A 23,251-nucleotide genomic window follows, 5' to 3' on the forward strand; every position below is an offset into this window, starting at 1 on the left:
ATCCTAAAGCACTATTGAACCATACTGAATTTTAATGGATAATTGGACAAGGATACTGACTACTTGTTACGAAAACCCAGTAACAGGCTGGATGCTAGAAGGGCAGTCCTTTCTAGTATTCACTGGAGATCTCTAAGCTTTTAGAATCGCGTTTTTTGTAACACTCGAACTCATGGCAAGAGCAGATCAATAGTTCGCTTGTCTGTCGTACATAGTGCTTGATTGCCATGACTTTGAGCGCCACCCACTCCGTCAATATATTTTTTATATATGATTCTGCTCTGGTTCTATTTCTAGTTGTTTCTAAATATTGGTTAAGCTTGAGGATATACTCGCAATACACAAGTGTAGACACAACTATCACTAACACTTGTGGTAGTGATAGATGTATGCACTCCAGTGTACATGTGATGGCAGCCAGCAGACATACGTACTTTCAGTGGACATGCGCACCTATGATGGCAGTTGGCGTGCGTTCATGTGACGGTGGTTGACATTTATACATGTGATGACGGTGATCTGGTATGTAGGTGGTAGTGAGTAGGAGTAAGATGGTAGCAACCATAAGTAAGGTACTTGTGACCAGGCTAATATGCCATGACATCGAAGATATTTACCTCCACTCTTGTTTATAATGTTTAACAGTCATGGGTGACAATGTTTAATGTCTTCTAGATTTTTCCTTCGTATTTTAAATTATTTATACAGCACTTATACCCACATTTTAGTCGTTTTTTACGATATATTTGAGTTAGAAAGGAATAATTCTCACCTTGTTCCGCATAGAGATGAATAAAGGTTTATAAGAATTCGAAGTATTAAGAAGTAGATGTAAGAAGAGGTAGGATGATGTACCTGTCATCTTACGTGTTTGACACATACAAAAGACACCAGCAATAAAACTATTGTTTAAAAAAATGTTTTGCTTTACACATTCGTCTGGTAGGACAGTAGTACCTCCATGTGTGGTATCTGTCTACCAACCTGCTGTTTAAGAGTAAAAAGGTACATTGAGGTATCTGTGGAAACCTTTATCCATGGAGTAAGAGATTTATCCATATAGGCAAAGAGAGGAATATACCAAAGTAGAATGTACCAATAATGTTAAACGAGTTTGATTCATTGGTTTAGAATGTTGCATTGAGAACTGTGCTGGAGGCAGAAGAGAGGTGTTTGAGGGAGATGCACAATGTGAATATCATGCAGGGAATTCGGAGATGTGGAATTACAAAAAGTATTATTTAAATGGCTGAAGAGAAGTTGAGATGGTGTTTACATATAACAGAGAGAATGAAGAAACATTGGATTAGTGAAAGAACGTATAATTCAGAGGTTGAAGGACGAAGGGGTTAGGATAATTTTAAGAAATATTGGAGAAAAAGGATGAATGAGGTTTTTAAGTGTAGTGGTTTAGTTATCCAACAAGTTTGTGTGAGGATGTTAGGAGTGAATAGAGGCAAGTGGCTTTTATGATTTGACGTGCTGTTGGAGGTGTGACCTAAGCATCATTTATAAAGGATTTCAGAGAAACCAATCTCCGTCTGGGAGGTAGAAAGAACAGTTCCTGCAGTCTGAGGAGTTGTGGCGATGTTGCGGTTTTTCCAAACATCTGAACTGTGATACCGACGCCCTTGTGGCAAGACAGTGATTTAATAAGTGACAGTGAAAGTTTTGTCTCCTTTGTTGATCAACCTATCTCGGCAAGAGGCGGCCGGAATGTTAAAAAAAAAGTATATACAAATCGTGAAAAATAAAACTGTTCTCATCACACGAGAGATATATCCCCGAGTCTTCCAGTTATTGCCAAAAGTTAGAGAAAGACGATAGTAACTTCCACCGTCGCCTCGATCACGACTCACCTTTTCTGAACTTTTCTGCCCACGAGTCCCAGCTTTATCCCAGTGCTCCTGCATGATTACTCTTACCAGGTGTCCAGGTGATATCTTGCTCCCAGGTGTCCAGATGATTTCTTACTTCCGGGTGTCCAGGTGATATCTTGCTCCCAGGTGTCCAGGTGATATGTTGCTCCCAGGTGACCAGATGATTTCTTACTTCCGGGTGTCTAGGTGATATGTTGCTCCCAGGTGTCTAGGTGATATGTTGCTCCCAGGTGTCTAGGTGATATGTTGCTCCCAGGTGTCTAGGTGATATGTTGCTCCCAGGTGTCTAGGTGATATGTTGCTCCCAGGTGTCTAGGTGATATGTTGCTCCCAGGTGTCTAGGTGATATGTTGTTCCCAGGTGTCTAGGTGATATGTTGCTCCCAGGTGTCTAGGTGATATGTTGCTCCCAGGTGTCTAGGTGATATGTTGCTCCCAGGTGTCTAGGTGATATGTTGCTCCCAGGTCTCTAGGTAATATGTTGCTCCCAGGGGTCTAGGTGATATGTTGCTCCCAGGTGTCTAGGTGATATGTTGCTCCAAGGTGTCTAGGGGATATGTTGCTCCCAGGTGTCTAGGTGATATGTTGCTCCTAGGTGTCTAGGTGATATGTTGCTCCCAGGTGTCTAGGTGATATCTTACTCCCAGGTATCCAGGTGATGTCTTGCTCCCAGGTGTTCAGGTGATATGTTGCTCCCAGGTGACCAGATGATATCTTACTTCCGGGTGTCTAGGTGATATGTTGCTCCCAGGTGTCTATTTGATATGTTCCTCCCTGGTGTCTAGGTGATACGTTGCTCCCAGGTGATCAGTTGATATCTTACTTCCAGGTGTCTAGGTGATATGTTACTCCCAGGTGTCCAGGTGATATCTTACTCCCATGTATCCAGGTGATGTCTTGCTCCCAGGTGTTCAGGTGATATCTTGCTCCCAGGTGACCAGGTGATATGTTGCTCCCAGGTGACCAGATGATATCTTACTTCCGGGTGTCTAGGTGATATGTTGCTCCCAGGTGACTAGGTGATATGTTGCTCCCAGGTGTCTAGGTAGTATGTTGCTCCCAGGTGTCTAGGTGATATGGTGCTCCCAGGTGTCTAGGTGATATGTTGCTCCAAGGTGTCTAGGTGATATGTTGCTCCCAGGTGTCTAGGTGACATGTTGCTCAAAGGTGTCTAAGTGATATGCTGCTCCAAGGTGTCTAGGTGATATGTTGCTCCCAGGTGTCTAGGTGATATGTTGCTCCTAGGTGTCTAGGTGATATGTTGCTCCCAGGTGTCTAGGTGATATCTTACTCCCAGGTATCCAGGTGATGTCTTGCTCCCAGGTGTTCAGGTGATATGTTGCTCCCAGGTGACCAGATGATATCTTACTTTCGGGTGTCTAGGTGATATGTTGCTCACAGGTGTCTATTTGATATGTTGCTCCCTGGTGTCTAGGTGATACGTTGCTCCCAAATGACCAGTTGATATCTTACTTCCAGGTGTCTAGGTGATATGTTACTCCCAGGTGTCCAGGTGATATCTTACTCCCAGGTATCCAGGTGATGTCTTGCTCCCAGGTGTTCAGGTGATATCTTGCTCCCAGGTGACCAGGTGATATGTTGCTCCCAGGTGACCAGATGATATCTTACTTCCGGGTGTCTAGGTGATATGTTGCTCCCAGGTGTCTATTTGATATGTTGCTCCCAGGTGTCCAGGTGATATCTTACTCCCAGGTGACCAGAGGATATCTTACTTCCGGGTGTCCAGGTGAGATGTTGCTCCCTGGTGTCTAGGTGATATGTTGCTCCCAGGTGTCTAGGTGATATGTTGCTCCCAGATGTCTAGGTGATATGTTGCTCCCAGGTGTCTAGGTGATACGTTGCTCCCAGATAACCAGGTGATATCTTACTTCCAGGTGTCTAGGTGATATGTTACTCCCAGGTGTCCAGGCGATATCTTACTCCCAGGTATCCAGGTGATGTCTTGCTCCCAGGTGTTCAGGTGATATCTTGCTCCCAGGTGACCAGGTGATATGTTGCTCCCAGGTGACCAGATGATATCTTACTTCCGGGTGTCTAGGTGATATGTTGCTCCCAGGTGTCTAGGTGATATGTTGCTCCCAGGTGTCTAGGTGATACGTTGCTCTCAGGTGTCCAGGTGATATCTTACTCCCAGGTGACCAGATGATATCTTACTTCCGGGTGTCCAGGTGAGATGTTGCTCCCAGGTGTCTAGGTGATATGTTGCTCCCAGGTGACCAGATGATATCTTACTTCCGGGTGTCTAGGTGATATGTTGCTCACAGGTGTCTAGGTGATATGTTGTTCCCAGGTGTCTAGGTGATATGCTACTCCCAGGTATCCAGGTGATGTCTTGCTCCCAGGTGTTCAGGTGATATGTTACTCCGAGGTGTCTAGGTGATATGTTACTCCCAGGTGACCAGGTGATATCTTAAGCCCATGTGTCTAGGTGATATATTACTTCCGGGTGTCTAGGTGATATGTTGCTCCCAGGTGACCAGGTGGTATCTTACTCCCAGGTGTCCAGGTGATATCTTACTCCCAGGTGATATCTTACTCCCAGGTATCCAGGTGATATCTTACCCAGGTATCCAGGTGATATCTTACTTCCAAGTGATATCTTACTCCCAGGTGTCCAGGTGATATCTTACTCCCAGGTGTCCATGTGATATCTTACTCCCAGGTGATATCTTACTCCCAGGTGTCCAGGTGATATCTTACTCCCAGGTGTCCAGGTGATATCTTACTCCCAGGTGATATCGTACTCCCAGGTATCCAGGTGATATCTTATTTCCAAGTGATATCTTACTCCCAGGGGTCCCAGGTGATATCTTACTTCCGGGTGTCTAGGTGATATGTTGCTCACAGGTGTCTAGGTGATATGTTGCTCCCAGGTGTCTAGGTGATATGTTACTCTCAGGTATCCAGGTGATGTCTTGCTCCCAGGTGTTCAGGTGATATGTTACTCCGAGGTGTCTAGGTGATATGTTATTCCCAGGTGACCAGGTGATATCTTACTTCCGGGTGTCTAGGTGATATGTTGCTCCCAGGTGTCTCTTTGATATGTTGCTCCCAGGTGTCCAGGTGATATCTTACTCCCAGGTGACCAGATGATATCTTATTTCCGGGTGTCCAGGTGAGATGTTGCTCCCTGGTGTCTAGGTGATATGTTGCTCCCAGGTGTCTAGGTGATATGTTGCTCCCAGGTGTCTAGGTGATATGTTGCTCCCAGGTGTCTAGGTGATATGTTGCTCCCAGGTGTCTAGGTGATACGTTGCTCCCAGGTAACCAGGTGATATCTTACTTCCAGGTGTCTAGGTGATATGTTACTCCCAGGTGTCCAGGTGATATCTTACTCCCAGGTATCCAGGTGATGTCTTGCTCCCAGGTGTTCAGGTGATTTCTTGCTCCCAGGTGACCAGGTGATATGTTGCTCCCAGGTGTCTAGGTGATATGTTGCTCCCAGGTGTCTAGGTGATATGTTGCTCCCAGGTGTCTAGGTGATATGTTGCTCCCAGGTGTCTAGGTGATATGTTGCTCCCAGGTGTCTAGGTGATATGTTGCTCCCAGGTGTCTAGGTGATATGTTGCTCCCAGGTGTCTAGGTGATACGTTGCTCCCAGGTAACCAGGTGATATCTTACTTCCAGGTGTCTAGGTGATATGTTACTCCCAGGTGTCCAGGTGATATCTTACTCCCAGGTATCCAGGTGATGTCTTGCTCCCAGGTGTTCAGGTGATTTCTTGCTCCCAGGTGACCAGGTGATATGTTGCTCCCAGGTGTCTAGGTGATATGTTGCTCCCAGGTGTCTAGGTGATATGTTGCTCCCAGGTGACCAGATGATATCTTACTTCCGGGTGTCTAGGTGATATGTTGCTCCCAGGTGTCTAGGTGATATGTTGCTCCCAGGTGTCTAGGTGATACGTTGCTCTCAGGTGTCCAGGTGATATCTTACTCCCAGGTGACCAGATGATATCTTACTTCCGGGTGTCCAGGTGAGATGTTACTCCCAGGTGTCTAGGTGATATGTTGCTCCCAGGTGTCTAGGTGATATGTTGCTCCCAGGTGACCAGATGATATCTTACTTCCGGGTGTCTAGGTGATATGTTGCTCACAGGTGTCTAGGTGATATGTTGCTCCCAGTTGTCTAGGTGATATGTTACTCCCAGGTACCCAGGTGATGTCTTGCTCCCAGGTGTTCAGGTGATATGTTACTCCGAGGTGTCTAGGTGATATGTTACTCCCAGGTGACCAGGTGATATCTTACGCCCATGTGTCTAGGTGATATATTACTCCCAGGTGGCCAGGTGACATCTTGCTCCCAGGTGACCAGGTGGTATCTTACTCCCAGGTGTCCAGGTGATATCTTACTCCCAGGTGATATCTTACTCCCAGGTATCCAAGTGATATCTTACTTCCAGGTGATATCTTACTCCCAGGTGTCCAGGTGATATCTTACTCCCAGGTGTCCATGTGATATCTTACTCCCAGGTGATATCTTACTCCCAGGTGTCCAGGTGATATCTTACTCCCAGGGGTCCCAGGTGATAACTTACTCCCAGGTGTCCAGGTGATATCTTTTCTCCCAGGTGATATCGAACTCCCAGGTATCCAGGTGATATCTTATTTCCAAGTGATATCTTACTCCCAGGGGTCCCAGGTGATATCTTACTTCCAGGTGATATGTTACTCCCAGGGGTCCCAAGGATCCCTACCTGGTGATATTCTTCACCCAGGGGTCTCTGATAAGTTTCTTCCCTGGGTCCCAGTTTACAAGACTCAACCCTGGGTCCTGGGTCCTAGGTCCTGGGTCCTGGGTCCTGGGTCCTGGGTCCTGGGTCCTGGGTCCTGGGTCCTAGGTCCTGGGTCCTGGCTCCTGGGACCTCAAGCAGTTAGAAATTATAGACACATAAACTGAGCAAGCTTTTATTAATGGAAGCTATATCAAATATGGTGACAAAGCTGGAGTGAAGAGAGATTTGATAGTCGTTTCCTGTGTTTAAATTTGGGGTTTACTACAAGTCTTACTGCTTACCTTTTCTAATGACAGTTGTGTTTGACATTATTTCTCATACCGTAGTAACGAACTGGTGTACCTCTGGCAGCGTGGTGCACTATCCTGGATGAGGAGTCTGGCGGTCACCAGCACAACTCCTTGCCACCCTTTGTTGACGTCCTGCCACCTGGACCCTTCTTTGACATCGAGCGCTCTGGCAACGTCACCGCGCTGGTCAATCAACCAGCCAAACTCAACTGCAGGGTCAACAAAATTGGCAACAGAACGGTAAGTAGCAAATTCCAGCACAGAGTGGTCAAGGATCTATGTTGTATGTTCTGCTGTGTGGCAGACTCTCATGACATGTATATTCCACTACAAAGTTTAATATATAGTAATGAATATTTTACTGAGGCACAGTAAAATATTTGTACCTAAGTATTTCATTGATTATTCATTATAAAATAAGAATATCTGTGAAGTATGCCTAACGACCCAATTAACAACTTGGCGTCTACACTGCAAACTGAATTGTTTGCCATCCTAATGATGCTAAAGCTAACTTATGACAGTGATCTTGACTTAATGATTATTATTGATTCTATGTCATCAATGAAGGCTCTTGACTCACATAATGACTCTGACAACATGCTCAGTACAGAAGCCAGACATACATGCTGAGAAATCCGGGAAAAAGGAATTAATATAAAATTGTTATGGATTCCATCACACATTGGATTACTCCTTCATGATAAACTTGATACGTTAACCAAGAAGGAGAAAGTGTAATATAACTTTAGAGAATCTGTGTCTAACATTAGGAATAATATTAGGAGAGAAGTAAATAATGAAACAATGTTATAGGAATGCAGTTAGAAGCCTGAGTAGATTTTTAACCCACTGTGACATGAACATCTACCCACCCTTCTCTCTCTCTTGTCTTACTGCTGTCACCATGTCATAGAATTCCAGTAGGTTTGTGACACAGGATTTCCCGTCCCTGAAACCGTGTTGGCTGTTGTTGATGAGATCATTCCTTTCTAGGTGTTCCACCACTCTTCTCCTGATAATCTTCTCCTTGACTTTGCATACTATACATGTCACTGACACTGGTCTGTAGTTTAGTGCTTCATGTCTGTCTCCTTTTTTAAAAATTGGGACTACATTTGCTGTTCCTCATACCTCAGGTAATCTCCCTGTTTCGATAGATGTGTTGAATATTGTTGTTAAGGGTACACATAGCGCCTCTGCACCCTGTCTCAGGACCCATGGAGAGATGTTATTCGGCCCCATCGCCTTCAAGGTATCTAGCTCACTCAGCAGCCTTTTCACTTCTTCCTCGTTTGTGTGTATTGTGTCCAACACTTGACGGTGTACCCCACCTCTCCGCCTTCCTGGAGTTTCTTCTGTCTCCTCTGTGAACACTTCTTTGAATCTCATGTTGAGTTCCTCACATACTTCACGGTCGTTTCTTGTGACCTCTCCTCCTTCCTTCCTTAGCCTGATTACCTGGTCCCTGACTGTTGTTTTCCTCCTGATGTGGCTGTATAACAGCTTCGGGTCAGATTTGGCTTTCGCTGCTATGTCGCTTTCATATTGTCGTTGGTCCTTCCTTCTTATCTGTGCATATTCATTTCTGGCTCTACGACTGCTCTCCTTATTCTCCTGGGTCCTTTGCCTTCTATACTTCTTCCATTCCCTAGCACACTTGGTTTTTGCCTCCCTGCACCTTTGGGTGAACCACGAGCTCATCCTGGATTTTTCATTATTCCTGTTACCCTTGGGTACAAATCTCTCCTCAGCTTTCTTGCATATTGTTGTTACATATTCCATCATCTCGTTTACTGACTTCCCTGCCAGTTTTCTGTCCCACTGATCCCCGTTCAGGAAGTTCCTCATTCCCGTGTAGTCCCCTTTCTTGTAGTTTGGCTTCATTCGCCCGGCCCTTCCTGCTTCTCCCTACACTTGTAACTCTACTGTGTATTCCAAGCTTAAACCACATGATCAAATAAGTAAATGGTCAATATTTATATTAACTAGCAGGAAGCACAAAAAACTAACATATACAAAAAATATATAATATATTAATAGTAAGTAACCTTAATTATACAACACACAACCTTCTCTCTGCATATTACACAACTCACTAGCACAGTGTTACGAGTTAACACATATATAAACAGTGTGGCTCTGACACCCTCCTTCTACCTGCCTCTTAGCCTGCAGGCCAAATATTATTATCTGTACTCTACTTCACAGCCACCTGCACACACTAGGGCCTTCAACCAACTATCAGAGTATATACAAAAATTATTAAAACAACCTATGGCAAAAACTTACACAAAATATCCAAGCCATGACGTCTTATGACGTTTTGCTTCAGCCGCCGCTCTTCCAGTACTGACTACACACCTCCCCTCTCCTGTCCTGTCCTGGCAGCTGTGACTCACCAGGAATAATAAGCGTCCAGTTGCAGAACAAATCCCATCACTGACATTGTTAAAGGGCGTTGTTTTACACACTTTCTACAATGCCCTGCATAAGTGTGTGTGTGTTAGTGTGTGTGTACTCACCTAATTGTGGTTGCAGGTGTCGAGTCATAGCTCCTGGCCCTGCATCTTCACTGATCGCTACTACGTTCTTTCTCTCACCGCTCCATGAGCTTTATCAAGCTGTCTTAAAACTATGTATGGTTCCTGCCTCCACTACATCGCTTTCCAGAGTATTCCACTTCCTGACAACTCTATGACTGAAGAAAATCTTCCCAACATCTCTCTGACTCATCTGAGTTATCAGCTTCCAATTGTGACCACTTGTTTGTGACCCATCTTTGGAACATCCTGCCTCTGTCCATCTTGTCAATTTGAAGTATTTTGTATGTCATTATCATGTCTCTTCTGACCCTCCTGTCTTCCAGTGTCGCCAGGCCGCTTTCCCTTAACCTTTCCTCGTAGGACGTTCCCCTTAGATCTGGGACTTGTCTTGTTTTAAGCCTTTGCACTTTATCTAGTTTTTGTAGTACTTGACCAGGTGTGGGTTCCAAAGTGGTGCTGCATACTCCAATATCAGCCTGACGTACTTGGTGTACAGTCTTGAACGGCTACTTACTGAGGAATCGGAACACTATTCTTAGGTTTGCCAGGAGCCCGTATACTGCAAGAGTTACATGGTTGATGTGCCCCTCAGGATATGTGCTCGGCATTATACTCACCTCAAGATCCTTTTTCTTGAGTTAGGTTTGCAGCTTTTGGCCACCTAGCCTATACGCTGTCTGCGGTCTTCTTTGGCCTTCCCCAATCTTCATGACTGCATTTAGCGGGATTAAATTCGATGAGGCAGCTGCTGGACCAGGCTTGCAGCGTGTGCAAGTCAATTTGTAGTCCTGCCTGATCCTAATCTGATTTAATTTTCCTCATTAACTTTGCATCATCTGCAAACAGGGACACTTCTGAGTCTGTCCTTTCCGTCATATCATTCACATATGCTAAAAACAGCACCGGTCATAGGACTGACACCATTGGAAACCCGCTTGTCAAAAGCGCCCAATCTGACACCTCGTCACGTGCCATGACTTGTTTTTGCTTCCCATTCAGATATTCTGTGATCCATTGCAGTGCCTTTCCTGTTATAAATGCCTGATCCTATAGCTTTTGCACTAACCTCTTTCGAGGAACAGTGTCGAAGGACTTCTTGCAGTCCAAGAAAATGCACTCTACCCACCACTTTTTCGTATCTTACCTCCGTTACCTTGTCATAAAACTCGAGTAGGTCTGTCACACAGGATTTCCCTTCCCTGAATCCTTGCTAATTGAATTTTATCTGCCTGTTCCTTTCTAGTTGCTGCACCACTCTCCTCCTGATAATCTTCTCCTTGACTTTGCAGTTTCAATAGATGTGTTAAAAATTGTTGTTAGTGGTACACACAGCTTCTCTGGTCCAGCTCAAAGAACCTGTGGAGTGATGCATGAAAACAGTGGAAATAACTGACTCAGGTTATCGTAATGACACGATTTTAAACAAACCATACCACGGGTGGGGTTTGAACCCGCGATCAGTGTGTCTCAAAACTCCAGACCGTCGCGTGAGCCACTGGGCCAGCGAGCTTCAATAAGATTCCTCTGTAAAAACTTGCATTTGTTGTCACAGTGGTGCCTATGCTAGCTTTCTTATTGTGTATAAATATACCCAGTTGGACGAGTCTTATTGAAGCTCGCTGGCCCAGTGGCTAACGCGACGGTCTGGAGTTTTGAGACTCTGATAGCGGGTTCTAACCCCTAGTGGTATGGTTTGTTTGCAATCGTGTCATTACGATTTCGTGAGTCAGAATGGAAATTATTAAAAATCGAACACATTTCATTCTATTTATCAGTAAGCTGTCCGGAGGTAGTTTTAAGTGGACGTAATGTACCTCTAACCTTTGTTCTATATACCAGATTAATTTTTGTATCCCTAGAAACCTTAATTTCATAGTCCCGTTTTGTTTTTCTTATCCCCTTTTTAACCTCTATGTTAATGTGATTCATATGATGACCCTCACCTCCTCTGATACACCTATAAATCCTTTTCTTCTGCCCTAAGATATTTGAGGCTATTATTCATCCATTTCGGTCATTTCTATTCGATCTTAATTCTATATAAGGAATAAACGTTGTTGGGACAGTATGTATAGTATTTAGAAACCTTTATAATAATTATTCTTTTTGTTAACTCCAGTCCACAGATAAGTGTTCTCTAAGCCCATGGTAATCTGCTAAGCTAAATTTTGAAACCTTATTAAATTATTGCTACTATCACACTTCCAGTCTATGACAAAGGTAACTGATTTGTGTTCGCTTGCATCAAGTTAATCTGCAATTTCTAAATTCTTAACAAGGGTTTCCTTGTTTGCCAGAACCAAGTCAAGCAGGTTATTTCTCCGTGTTGGTTCTGATACAAAAAACTTTAAAAAACAATCCTGAACCACTTTATGAAGTCGTTGGACTCTAGATTCCCATTCAAGGAATTCCAATTAATTCGACTGTTCTTATCTTCCCCAAATTAGGGCTGAGCACTGTGCACCCTGGTGGCTGATCTTCTACACAGGCCTGAGCACTGTGCACCCCTGGTGGCTGATCTTCCACACATTAGGGCTGAGCACTGTGCACCCCTGGTGGCTGATCTTCCACACATTAGGGCTGAGCACTGTGCATACCTGGTGGCTGATCTTCCACACATTAGGGCTGAGCACTGTGCATACCTGGTGGCTGATCTTCCACACAGGGCTGAGCACTGCGCACCTCTGGTGGCTGATCTTCCACACATTAGGGCTGAGCACTGTGCAGCCCTGGTTGTTGATCTTCCACACAAGGCTGAGTACTGTGCACCCCTGGTGGCTGATCTTCCACGCATAAGGGCTGAGCACAGTGCACCCCTGGTGACTGATCTTCCAAATATTAGGGCTGAGCACTGTGGACACACGGTAACTCATCTTCTACACATTACGGCTGAGCACTGTGCACCCCTGGTGGCTGATATTTCACACAAGGCTGAGCACTGTGCACCCCTGCTGGCTGATCTTTCACACATTAGGGCTGAGCACTGTGCAACCCTGGTGGTTGATCTTCCACGCATAAGGGCTGAGCACTGTGCACCCCTGGTGACTGATCTTCCAAACATTAGGGTTGAGCACTGTGGACACATGGTAACTCATCTTCTACACATTAGGGCTGAGCACTGTGCACCCCTGGTGGCTGATCTTTCACACAAGGCAGAGTACTCTGCACCCCTGCTGGCTGATCTTCCACACATTAGGGCTGAGCACTGTGCAACCCTGGTGGTTGATCTTCCACACATTAGTTCTGAGCACTGTGCAACCCTGGTGGTTGGTCTTCCACATATTAGTGCTGAGCACTGTTCACCTCAGGTGGTTGATCTTACACACATTAGGGCTGAGTACCATGCACCCCTGTTGGCTAATCTTCCTCACAGTAGGGCTGAGCATTGTGCACAACTGGTGGTTAATCTTCCACAAATTACTGCTGAGCATTGTGCACCCCTGGTGACTGATCTTCCACACATTAGGGCTGAGCATTGTGCACCCATGGTGGCTGATCTTCCACACATTAGGGATGAGCACTGTGCACCCCGGGTGGTTGATCTTCCACACATGACGGCTGAGTACTGAGCACCACTGGTGGCTGACCTTTCACAAAGGGCTGAGCACTGTGCTCTCCTGGTGGTTGATCTTCCACACAGGGCTGAGTACTGTGCACACCTGATGGCTGATCTTCCACACATTAGGGCTGAGCACTTTGCACCCCTGGTAGCTGATCTTCCACACATTAGGGCTGAGCACTGTGCAGCCATGGTAGCTGATCTTCCAAACATTAGGGCTGAGCGCTGAGCACCCCTGTTGGCTGACCTTCCCCACATTAGGGCTGAGCATTGTGCATACCTGGTGGCTGATCTTCCACACATTAGAGCTGAGCACTGTGTACCCATGGTGGCTGATCTTCCAAACATTAGGGCTGAGTACTGTGCACCCCTCTTTGTAGACCTTTCACACATTAGGGCTGAGCACTATGCACCCCTGGTGGCTGGTCTTCCACACATTAGGGCTGAGCATTGTGCACCCCTGGTTGTTGATCTTCCAAACAGGGCTGAGTACTGTGCACCCCTGTGGCTGATCTTCCCCACATTAGGGCTGAGCACAGTGCAGCCCTGGAGGTTGATCTTCCACACAGGGCTGAGTACTGTGCACCCCTGGTGGCTGATCTTCCACACATTAGGGCTGAGCACTGTGCTCCCGTGGTGGCTGATCTTCCACACATTAGGGCTGAGCACTCTGGACCCCTGGTGGCTGATCTTTCACACAAGGCTGAGCACAGTGCACCCCTGGTGGTTGATCTTCCACACATTAGGGCTGATCACTGTGCACCCCTGGTGGTTGATCTTCCACACATTAGGGCTGATCACTGTGCACCCCTGGTGGTTGATCTTCCACACAGGGCAGAGTACTCCGCACCCCTGGTGGCTGATCTTCCACAAATTAGGGCTGAGCATTGTGCACCCCTGGTGGCTGATCTTCCACACATTAGGGCTGAGTACTGGGCACCCCTGTTGGCTGATCTTCCACACATTAGGGCTGAGCATTGTGCACAACTGGTGGCTGATCTTCCACAAATTAGGGCTGAGCATTGTGCACCCCTGGTGGCTGATCTTCCACAAATTAGGGCTGAGTACTGTGCACCTCTGGTGGCTGACCTTTCACGCATTAGGGCTGAGCACTGTGCAACAATGGTGGTTGATCTTCCACACATTATGGTCGAGCACTGTGCACCCCTTGTGGTTGATCATCCACTCAGGGCTGAGTACTGTGCACCAATTGTGGCCGATATTCCACACAGAGCTGAGCACTGTGCACCCGTGGTGGCTGATCTTCTACACATTAGGACTGAGCACTGTGCACCCCTGGTGGTTGATCTTCCACACAGAGCTGAGTACTGTGCACCCCTGATGGCTTATCTTCCACACATTAGGGCTGAGTACTGTGCACCCCTGGTAGCTGATCTTCCACACATTAGAGCTGAGCACTGTGCACCCCTGGTGGCTGATCTTCCACACAATAGGGCTGAGCACTGTGCACCCATGGTGGCTGATTTTCCAAACATTAGGGCTGAGCACTGTGCACCCCTGTTGGTTGACCTTTCACACATTTGGGCTGAGCACTGTGCACCCCTGGTGGCTTATCTTCCACACATTAGGGCTGAGCACTGTGCACCCCTGGTGGTTGATCTTCCACACAGGGCTGAGTACTGTGCACCCCTGATGGCTGATCTTCCACACAATAGGACTGAGCACTGTGCACCCTAGGTATCAGATCTTCCTCACATTAAGGCTGAGCACTGTGCACCCCTGTTGGCTGATCTTCCCCACATTAGGGCTGAGAACTGTGCACCAATGGTGGCTGATCTTCCACACATTAGGGCTGAGCACTGTGCATCCCTGGTGGTTGATCATCCACACAGGGCTGAGTACTGTGCACAACTGGTGGCTGATCTTCCACACAGGGCTGAGCACTGTGCACCCCTGGTGGCTGACCTTCCAAACATTAGGGCTGAGCACTGCGCACCCCTTGTGGCTGATCTTCCACACATTAGGGCTGAGCACTGTGCACCCCTGGTGGCTGATCTTCCACACATGGCTGAGCACTGTGCACCCCTGGTGGTTGATCTTCCACACAGGGCAGAGTACTCTGCACCCCTGCTGGCTGATCTTTCACACATTAGGGCTGAGCACTGTTCAACCCTCGTGGTTGATCTTCCACACATTAGGGCTGAGCACTGTGCACCCCTGGTGGTTGATCTTCCACACAGGGCAGAGTACTCTGCACCCCTGCTGGCTGATCTTTCACACATTAGGGCTGAATACTGTGCACTCCTGTTGGTTGACCTTTCACACATTAGGACTGAGCACTATGCACCCCTGGTGGCTGATCTTCCACACATTAGGGCTGAGTACTGTTCACCCCTGATGGCTGATCTTCCACACAATAGAGCTGAGCACTGTGCACCCGTGGTGGCTGATCTTCCACACAATAGGGGTGAGCACTGTGCACCCATGTTGGCTGATCTTCCCCACATTAGGGCTGAGCACTGTGCACCCCTGGTGATTGATCTTCCAAACATGGCAAAGTACTGTGCACCCCTGGTGGCTGATCTTCCACACAGGGCTGAGCACTGTGCACCCCTGGTGGCTGATCTTCCACATATTAGAACTGAGCACTGTGCAACAGTGGTTGTTGATCTACCACTCAGGTCTGAGAACTGTGCACCACTTGTAGCTGATCTTAAACATATTACGGCTGAGCACTGTGCACCCCTGGTGACTGATCTTCCACACATTAGGGCTGAGCACTGTGGACACATGGTGGCTGATCTTCCACACATTAGGGCAGGGCACTGTGCACCCATGGTGGCTGATTTTTCACACAAGGCTGAGCACTGTGCAACCCTGGTGGTTGATCTTCCACACATTAGGGCTGAGCACTGTGCACCCCTGGTGGTTGATCTTCCACACAGGGCTGAGTACTGTGCACCCCTGATGGCTGATCTTCCACACATTAGGATTGAGCACTGTGCACCCTAGGTATCAGATCTTCCACACATTAAGGCTGAGCACTGTGCACCCCTGTTGGCTGATCTTCCCCACATTAGGGCTGAGAACTGTGCACCAATGGTGGCTGATCTTCCACACATTAGGGCTGAGCACTGTGCACCACTGGTAGCTGATCTTCCACACATTAGGGCTGAGCACTGTGCACCCATGGTGGCTGATCTTCCACACATTAAAGCTGAGCGCTGTGCACCCATGTTGGCTGACCTACCCCACATTAGGGCTGAGCACTGTGCACCACTGGTAGCTGATCTTCCACACATTAGGGCTGAGCACTGTGCACCAATGGTGGCTGATGTTTCAAACATTAGGGCTGAATACTGTGCACTCCTTTTGGTTGACCGTTCACACATTAGGACTGAGCACTATGCACCCCTGGTGGCTGATCTTCCACACATTAGGGCTGAGCACTGTGCACCCCTGGTTGTTGATCTTCCACACAGGGCTGAGTATTGTTCACTCCTGATGGCTGATCTTCCACACAATAGAGCTGTGCGCTGTGCACCCGTGGTGGCTGATCTTCCACACAATAGGGGTCAGCACTGTGCACCCCTGGTGATTGATCTTCCAAACAGGGCTAAGTACTGTGCACCCCTGGTGGCTGATCTTCCACACAGGGCTGAGCACTGTGCACCCCTGGTGGCTGATCTTCCACACATTAGAACTGAGCACTGTGCACCACTGGTTGTTGATCTACTACTCAGGGCTGAGAACTGTGCACCCCTTGTAGCTGATCTTCCACATTTTACGGCTGAGCAATGTGCACCCCTGGTGACTGATCTTCCACACTTTAGGGCTGAGCACTGTGGACACATGGTGGCTGATCTTCCACACGTTAGGGCAGGGCACTGTGCACCCATGGTGGCTGATCTTTCACACAATGGTGAGCACTGTGCAACCCTGGTGGTTGATCTTCCACACATTAGGGCTGAGCACTGTGCACCCCTAGTGGTTGATCTTCCACACAGGGCAGAGAACACTGCACCCCTGGTGGTTGACCTTCCACACATTAGGGGTAAGCACTGTGCACCCCTTGTGGCTGATCTTCCACACATTAGGGGTGAATACTTTGCACCCCTGCTGGCCGATCTTTCACACATTATTGCTGAGCACTGTGCAACCCTGGTGGTTGATCTTCCACACGTTAGGGCTGAGCACTGTGCAACCCTGGTGGTTGATCTTCCGCACATTAGGGCTGAGCACTGTGCAACCCTGGTGATTGATCTTCCACACATTAGGGCTGAGCACTGTGCAAACATGGTGGTTGATCTTCCACATATTATTGCTGAGCACTGTTCACCCCTAGTGGTTGATCTTCCACACATTAGGGCTGAGCATTGTGCACAACTGGAGGTTAATCTTCCACAAATTAGGGCTGAGCATTGTGCACTCTTGGTGGCTGATCTTCCACACATTAGGGGTGAGTATTTTGCACCCATGGTGGCTGATCTTCCACACATTAGGGCTGAGCACTGTGCACCCCTGGTTGCTGATCTTCCACACATGAGAGCTGAGTACTGTGCACCCCTGGTGGCTGACCTTTCACACATTAGCGCTGAGCACTGTGCACCCCTGGTGGTTGATCTGCCACACAGGGCTGAGTACTGTGCACCCCTGATGGCTGATCTTCCACACATTAGGACTGAGCACTGTGCACCCTAGGTGTCAGATCTTCCACACATTAAGGCTGAGCACTGTGCACCCCTGTTGGCTGATCTTCCCCACATTAGGGCTGAGAACTGTGCACCAATGGTGGCTGATCTTCCACACATTAGGGCTGAGCACTGTGCATCCCTGGTGGTTGATCATCCACACAGGGCTGAGTACTGTGCACAACTGGTGGCTGATCTTCCACACAGGGCAGAGCACTGTGCACCCCTGGTGGCTGACCTTCCAAACATTAGGGCTGAGCACTGCGCACCCCTTGTGGCTGATCTTCCACACATTAGGGCTGAGCACTGTGCACCCCTGGTGGCTAATCTTCCACACATGGCTGAGCACTGGGCACCCCTGGTGGTTGATCTTCCACACAGGGCAGAGTAATCTGCACCCCTGCTGGCTGATCTTTCACACATTAGGGCTGAGCACTGTTCAACCCTGGTGGTTGATCTTCCACACATTAGGGCTGAGCCCTGTGCGAACCTGGTGGTTGATCTTCCACATATTAGTGCTGAGCACTGTTCACCCCTGGTGGTTGATCTTCCACACATTAAAGCTGAGCATTGTGCACAACTGGTGGTTAATCTTCCACAAATTATGGCTAAGCATAGTGCACCCCTGGTGGCTGATATTCCACACAGGGGTGAGCATTGTGCACCCATAGTGGCTGATCTTGCACACATTAGGGATGAGCACTGTGCACCCGTAGTGGCTGACCTTTCACACATTAGGGCTGAGCACTGTGCACCAATGGTGGTTGATCTTCCACACATTAGGGCTGAGCACTGCGCAGCCCTTGTGGTTGATCATCCACACAGGGCTGAGTACTGTGTAACCATGGTGCCTGATTTTCTTCACAGGGCAGAGTACTGTGCACCCATGGTGACCGATCTTCCACACAGGGCTGAGCACTGTGCACAACAGGTGGCTGATCTTCCACACATTAGGGCTGACCACTGTGCACCCCTGGTGGTTGATCTTCCTCACAGGGCTGACCACTGTGCACCCCTGGTAGCTGATCTTCCACACATAATAACTGAGCACTGTGCAGCCATGGTAGCTGATCTTCCACACATTAGGGCTGAGCATTGTGCATACCTGGTGGCTGATCTTCCACACATTAGGGCTGAGCACTGTGCACCCATGGTGGCTGATCTTCCAAACATTAGGGCTGAGTACTGTGCACCCCTGTTGGTTGAACTTTCTCACATTAGGGGTGAGCACTGTCCACCCCTGGTGGCTGGTCTTCCACACATTAGGCCTGAGCACTGTGCACCCCTGGTTGTTGATCTTCCACACAGGGCTGAGTACTGTGCACCCCTGATGGCTGATCTTGCACACATTAGGGCTGAGCACTGTGCACCCCTGGTTGTTGATCTTCCACACAGGGCTGAGTACTGTGCACCCCTGATGGCTGATCTTGCACACATTAGGGCTGAGCACTGTGCACCCCTGGTGGTTGATCTTCCACACAGCGCTGAGTACTATGATCACTTGATGGTTCATATTCCACTCATTAGAGCTGAGAACTGTGCACCCCTGGTAGCTGATCTTCCACACATGAGGGCTGAGCACTGTGCACCCATGGTGGCTGATCTTCCACACATTAGGGCTGAGCACTGTGCACCCCTGTTGGCTGACCTACCCCACATTAGGGCTGAGTACTGTGCACTCCTCTTGGTTGACCTTTCACACATTAGGACTGAGCACTATGCACCCATGGTGGCTGATCTTCCACACATTAGGGCTGAGCACTGTGCACCCCTGGTTGTTGATCTTCCACACAGGGCTGAGTATTGTTCACCCCTGATGGCTGATCTTCCACACAATAGAGCTGAGCGCTGTGCACCCGTGGTGGCTGATCTTCCACACAATAGGGCTGAGCACTGTGCACCCATGTTGGCTGATCTTCCCCACATTAGGGCTGAGCACTGTGCACCCCTGGTGATTGATCTTCCAAACAGGGCTAAGTACTGTGCACCCCTGGTGGCTGATCTTCCACACAGGGCTGAGCACTGTGCACCCCTGGTGGCTGATCTTCCACACATTAGAACTGAGCACTGTGCACCACTGGTTGTTGATCTACTACTCAGGGCTGAGAACTGTGCACCCCTGGAAGCTGATCTTCCACATATTACGGCTGAGCACTGTGCACCCCTGATGACTGATCTTCCACACATTAGGGTTGAGCACTGTGGACAAATGGTGGCTGATCTTCCACACATTAGGGCAGGGCACTGTGCACCCATGGTGGCTGATCTTTCACACAAGGCTGAGCACTGTGCAACCCTGGTGGTTGATCTTCCACACATTAGGGTTGAGCACTGTGGACAAATGGTGGCTGATCTTCCACACATTAGGGCAGGGCACTGTGCACCCATGGTGGCTGATCTTTCACACAAGGCTGAGCACTGTGCACCCCTAGTGGTTGATCTTCCACACAGTGCAGAGAACACTGCACCCCTGGTGGTTGACCTTCCACACATTAGGGGTGAATACTGTGCACCCCTTCTGGCCGATCTTTCACACATTAGGGCTGAGCACTGTGCAATCCTGGTGGTTGATCTTCCACACATTAGGGCTGAGCACTGTGCAACCCTGGTGGTTGATTTTCCACACATTAGGGCTGAGCACTGTGCAAACAAGGTGGTTGATCTTCCACATATTAGTGCTGAGCACTGTTCACCCCTAGTGGTTGATCTTCCACACATTAGGGCTGAGCATTGTGCACAACTGGTGGTTAATCTTCCACAAATTAGGGCTGAGCATTGTGCACTCCTGGTGGCTGATCTTCCACACATTAGGGCTGAGCACTCTGCAAACATGGTGGTTGATCTTCCACATATTAGTGCTGAGCACTGTGCACCCCTGGTGGTTGATCTTCCACACAGGGCTGAGTACTGTGCACCCCTGATGGCTGATCCTCCACACATTAGGGCTGAACACTGTGCACCCCTGGTAGCTGAACTTCCACACATTAGGGCAGGGCACTGTGCACCCCTGGTGGCTGATCATTCACACAAGGCGGAGCACTGTGCACCCCTGGTGGTTGATCTTCCACACATTAGGGCTGAGTACTGAGCACCACTGGTGGCTGACCTTTCACAAAGGGCTGAGCACTGTGCTCTCCTGGTGGTTGATCTTCCACACAGGGCTGAGTACTGTGCACACCTGATGGCTGATCTTCCTCACAGGGCTGACCACTGTGCACCCCTGGTAGCTGATCTTCCACACATAATAACTGAGCACTGTGAAGCCATGGTATCTGATCTTCCACACATTAGGGCTGAACACTGAGCACCCCTGTTGGCTGACCTTCCCCACATTAGGGCTGAGCATTGTGCATACCTGGTGGCTGATCTTCCACACATTAGGGCTGAGCACTGTGCACCCATGGTGGCTGATCTTCCAAACATTAGGGCTGAGTACTGTGCACCCCTGTTTGTAGACCTTTCACACATTAGGGCTGAGCACTATGCACCCCTGGTGGCTGGTCTTCCACACATTAGGGCTGAGCATTGTGCACCCCTGGTTGTTGATCTTCCAAACAGGGCTGAGTACTGTGCACCCCTGATGGCTGATCTTCCCCACATTAGGGCTGAGCACAGTGCAGCCCTAGTGGTTGACCTTCCACACAGGGCTGAGCACTGTGCACCCCTGGTGGCTGATCTTCCAAACATTAGGGTTGAGCTCTGTGCACCCATGGTGGCTGATCTTCCCCACATTAGGGCTGAGCACTGTGCACCCCTGGTGGCTGATCTTTCACACAGGGCTGAGTACTGTGCAACGATGGTGGCTGATCTTCCACACAGGGCTGAGTACTGTGCACCTATGGTGGCTGATCTTCCACTCAGGGCAGAGCATTGTGCACCACTAGTGGCTGATCTTCCACACATTAGGGCTGAGCTCTGTGCAGCCATGGTGGCTGACGTTCCCCACATTAGGGCTGAGCATTGTGCATCCCTGGTGGCTGATCCTACACACATTAGGGCTGAGCACTGTGCACCAATGGTGGCTGATCTTCCAAACATTAGGGCTGAGCTCTGTGCACCCCTGGTGGCTGATCTTCCACACATTAGGACTGAGTACTGTGCACCCCTGGTGGCTGATCTTTCACGCATTAGGGCTGAGTACTGTGCAACTCTGGTGGCTGACCTTTCACGCATTAGGGCTGATCACTGTGCAACAATGGTGGTTGATCTTCCACACATTATGGTCGAGCACTGTGCACCCCTTGTGGTTGATCATCCACTCAGGGCTGAGTACTGTGCACCAATTGTGGCCGATATTCCACACAGAGCTGAGCACTGTGCACCCGTGGTGGCTGATCTTCTACACATTATGACTGAGCACTGCGCACCCCTGGTGGTTGATCTTCAACACAGGGCTGAGTACTGTGCACCCCTGATGGCTTATCTTCCACACATTAGGGCTGAGGACTGTGCACCACTGGTGGTCGATCTTCCACACATTAGGGATGAGCACTGTGCATCCCTGTTGACTGACCTTCCCCACATTAGGGCTGAGCACTGTGCACCCATGGTGGCTGATCTTCCAAACATTAGGGCTGAGCACTGAGCACCTCTGTTGGCTGACCTTTCCCACATTTGGGCTGAGCACTGTGCATCCCTGGTGCCTGATCTTCCACACATTATGGCTGAGCACTGTGCACCCCTGGTTGTTGATCTTCCACAGAGGGCTGAGTACTGTGCACCCCTGATGGCTGATCTTCCACACATTAAAACTGTGCACTGTGCACCCCTGGTGGCTGATCTTCCAAACATTAGGACTGAGTACTGTGCACCACTGTTGGTTGACCTTTCACACATTAGGGCTGAGCACTATGCACCCTTGGTGGCTGATCTTCCACACATTAGGGCTGAGCACTGTGCACCCATGTTGGCTGATCTTCCCCACATTAGGGCTGAGCATTGTGCATCCCTGGTGCCTGATCTTCCACACATTAGGGCTGAGCACTGTGCACCCATGGTGGCTGATCTTCCAAACATTAGGGCTGAGTACTGAGCACCCCTGGTGGCTGACCTTTCACACATTAGGACTGAGCACTGTGCTCCAATGGTGGTTGATCTTCCAAGCATTAGGGCTGAGCATTGTGCACCCCTGGTGGTTGATCTTCCACACAGGGCTGAGTACTGTGCACCCCTGATGGCTGATCTTCCACACATTAGGGCTGAGCACTGTGCAACCCTTGCGGTTGATCTTCCACACATTAGGGCCGAGCACTGTGCAGCCCTGAGGGCTGATCTTCCACACAAGAGTACTCTGGCTGGCTGAGGGCTGAATACTGTGCACTCCTGTTGGTTGACCTGTCACACATTAGGACTGAGCACTATGCACCCCTGGTGGCTGATCTTCCACATTAGGGCTGAGTACTGTTCACTGATGGCTGATCTTCCACACAATAGAGCTGAGCACTGATCTTCCACACAATAGGGGTGAGCACTGTGCTTCCACATTAGGGCAGCACTGTGCACCCCTGGTGATTGATCTTCCAAACATGTGTACTGTGCACCCCTGGTGGCTGATCTTCCACACAGGGCTGAG

At 48.8% G+C, this 23,251-nt stretch overlaps 1 pseudogene; it reads left to right on the top strand.

Moving 5' to 3' along the window:
• The first annotated feature begins 270 nt into the window (after positions 1-270).
• The window catches only part of LOC128694528 (zwei Ig domain protein zig-8-like), a 200,849-nt pseudogene continuing 177,868 nt past the window's right edge, over positions 271-23,251 (top strand).

This window comes from Cherax quadricarinatus, chromosome 60 (genome assembly GCF_038502225.1).
Source record: "Cherax quadricarinatus isolate ZL_2023a chromosome 60, ASM3850222v1, whole genome shotgun sequence".
NCBI lineage: Eukaryota > Metazoa > Arthropoda > Malacostraca > Decapoda > Parastacidae > Cherax > Cherax quadricarinatus.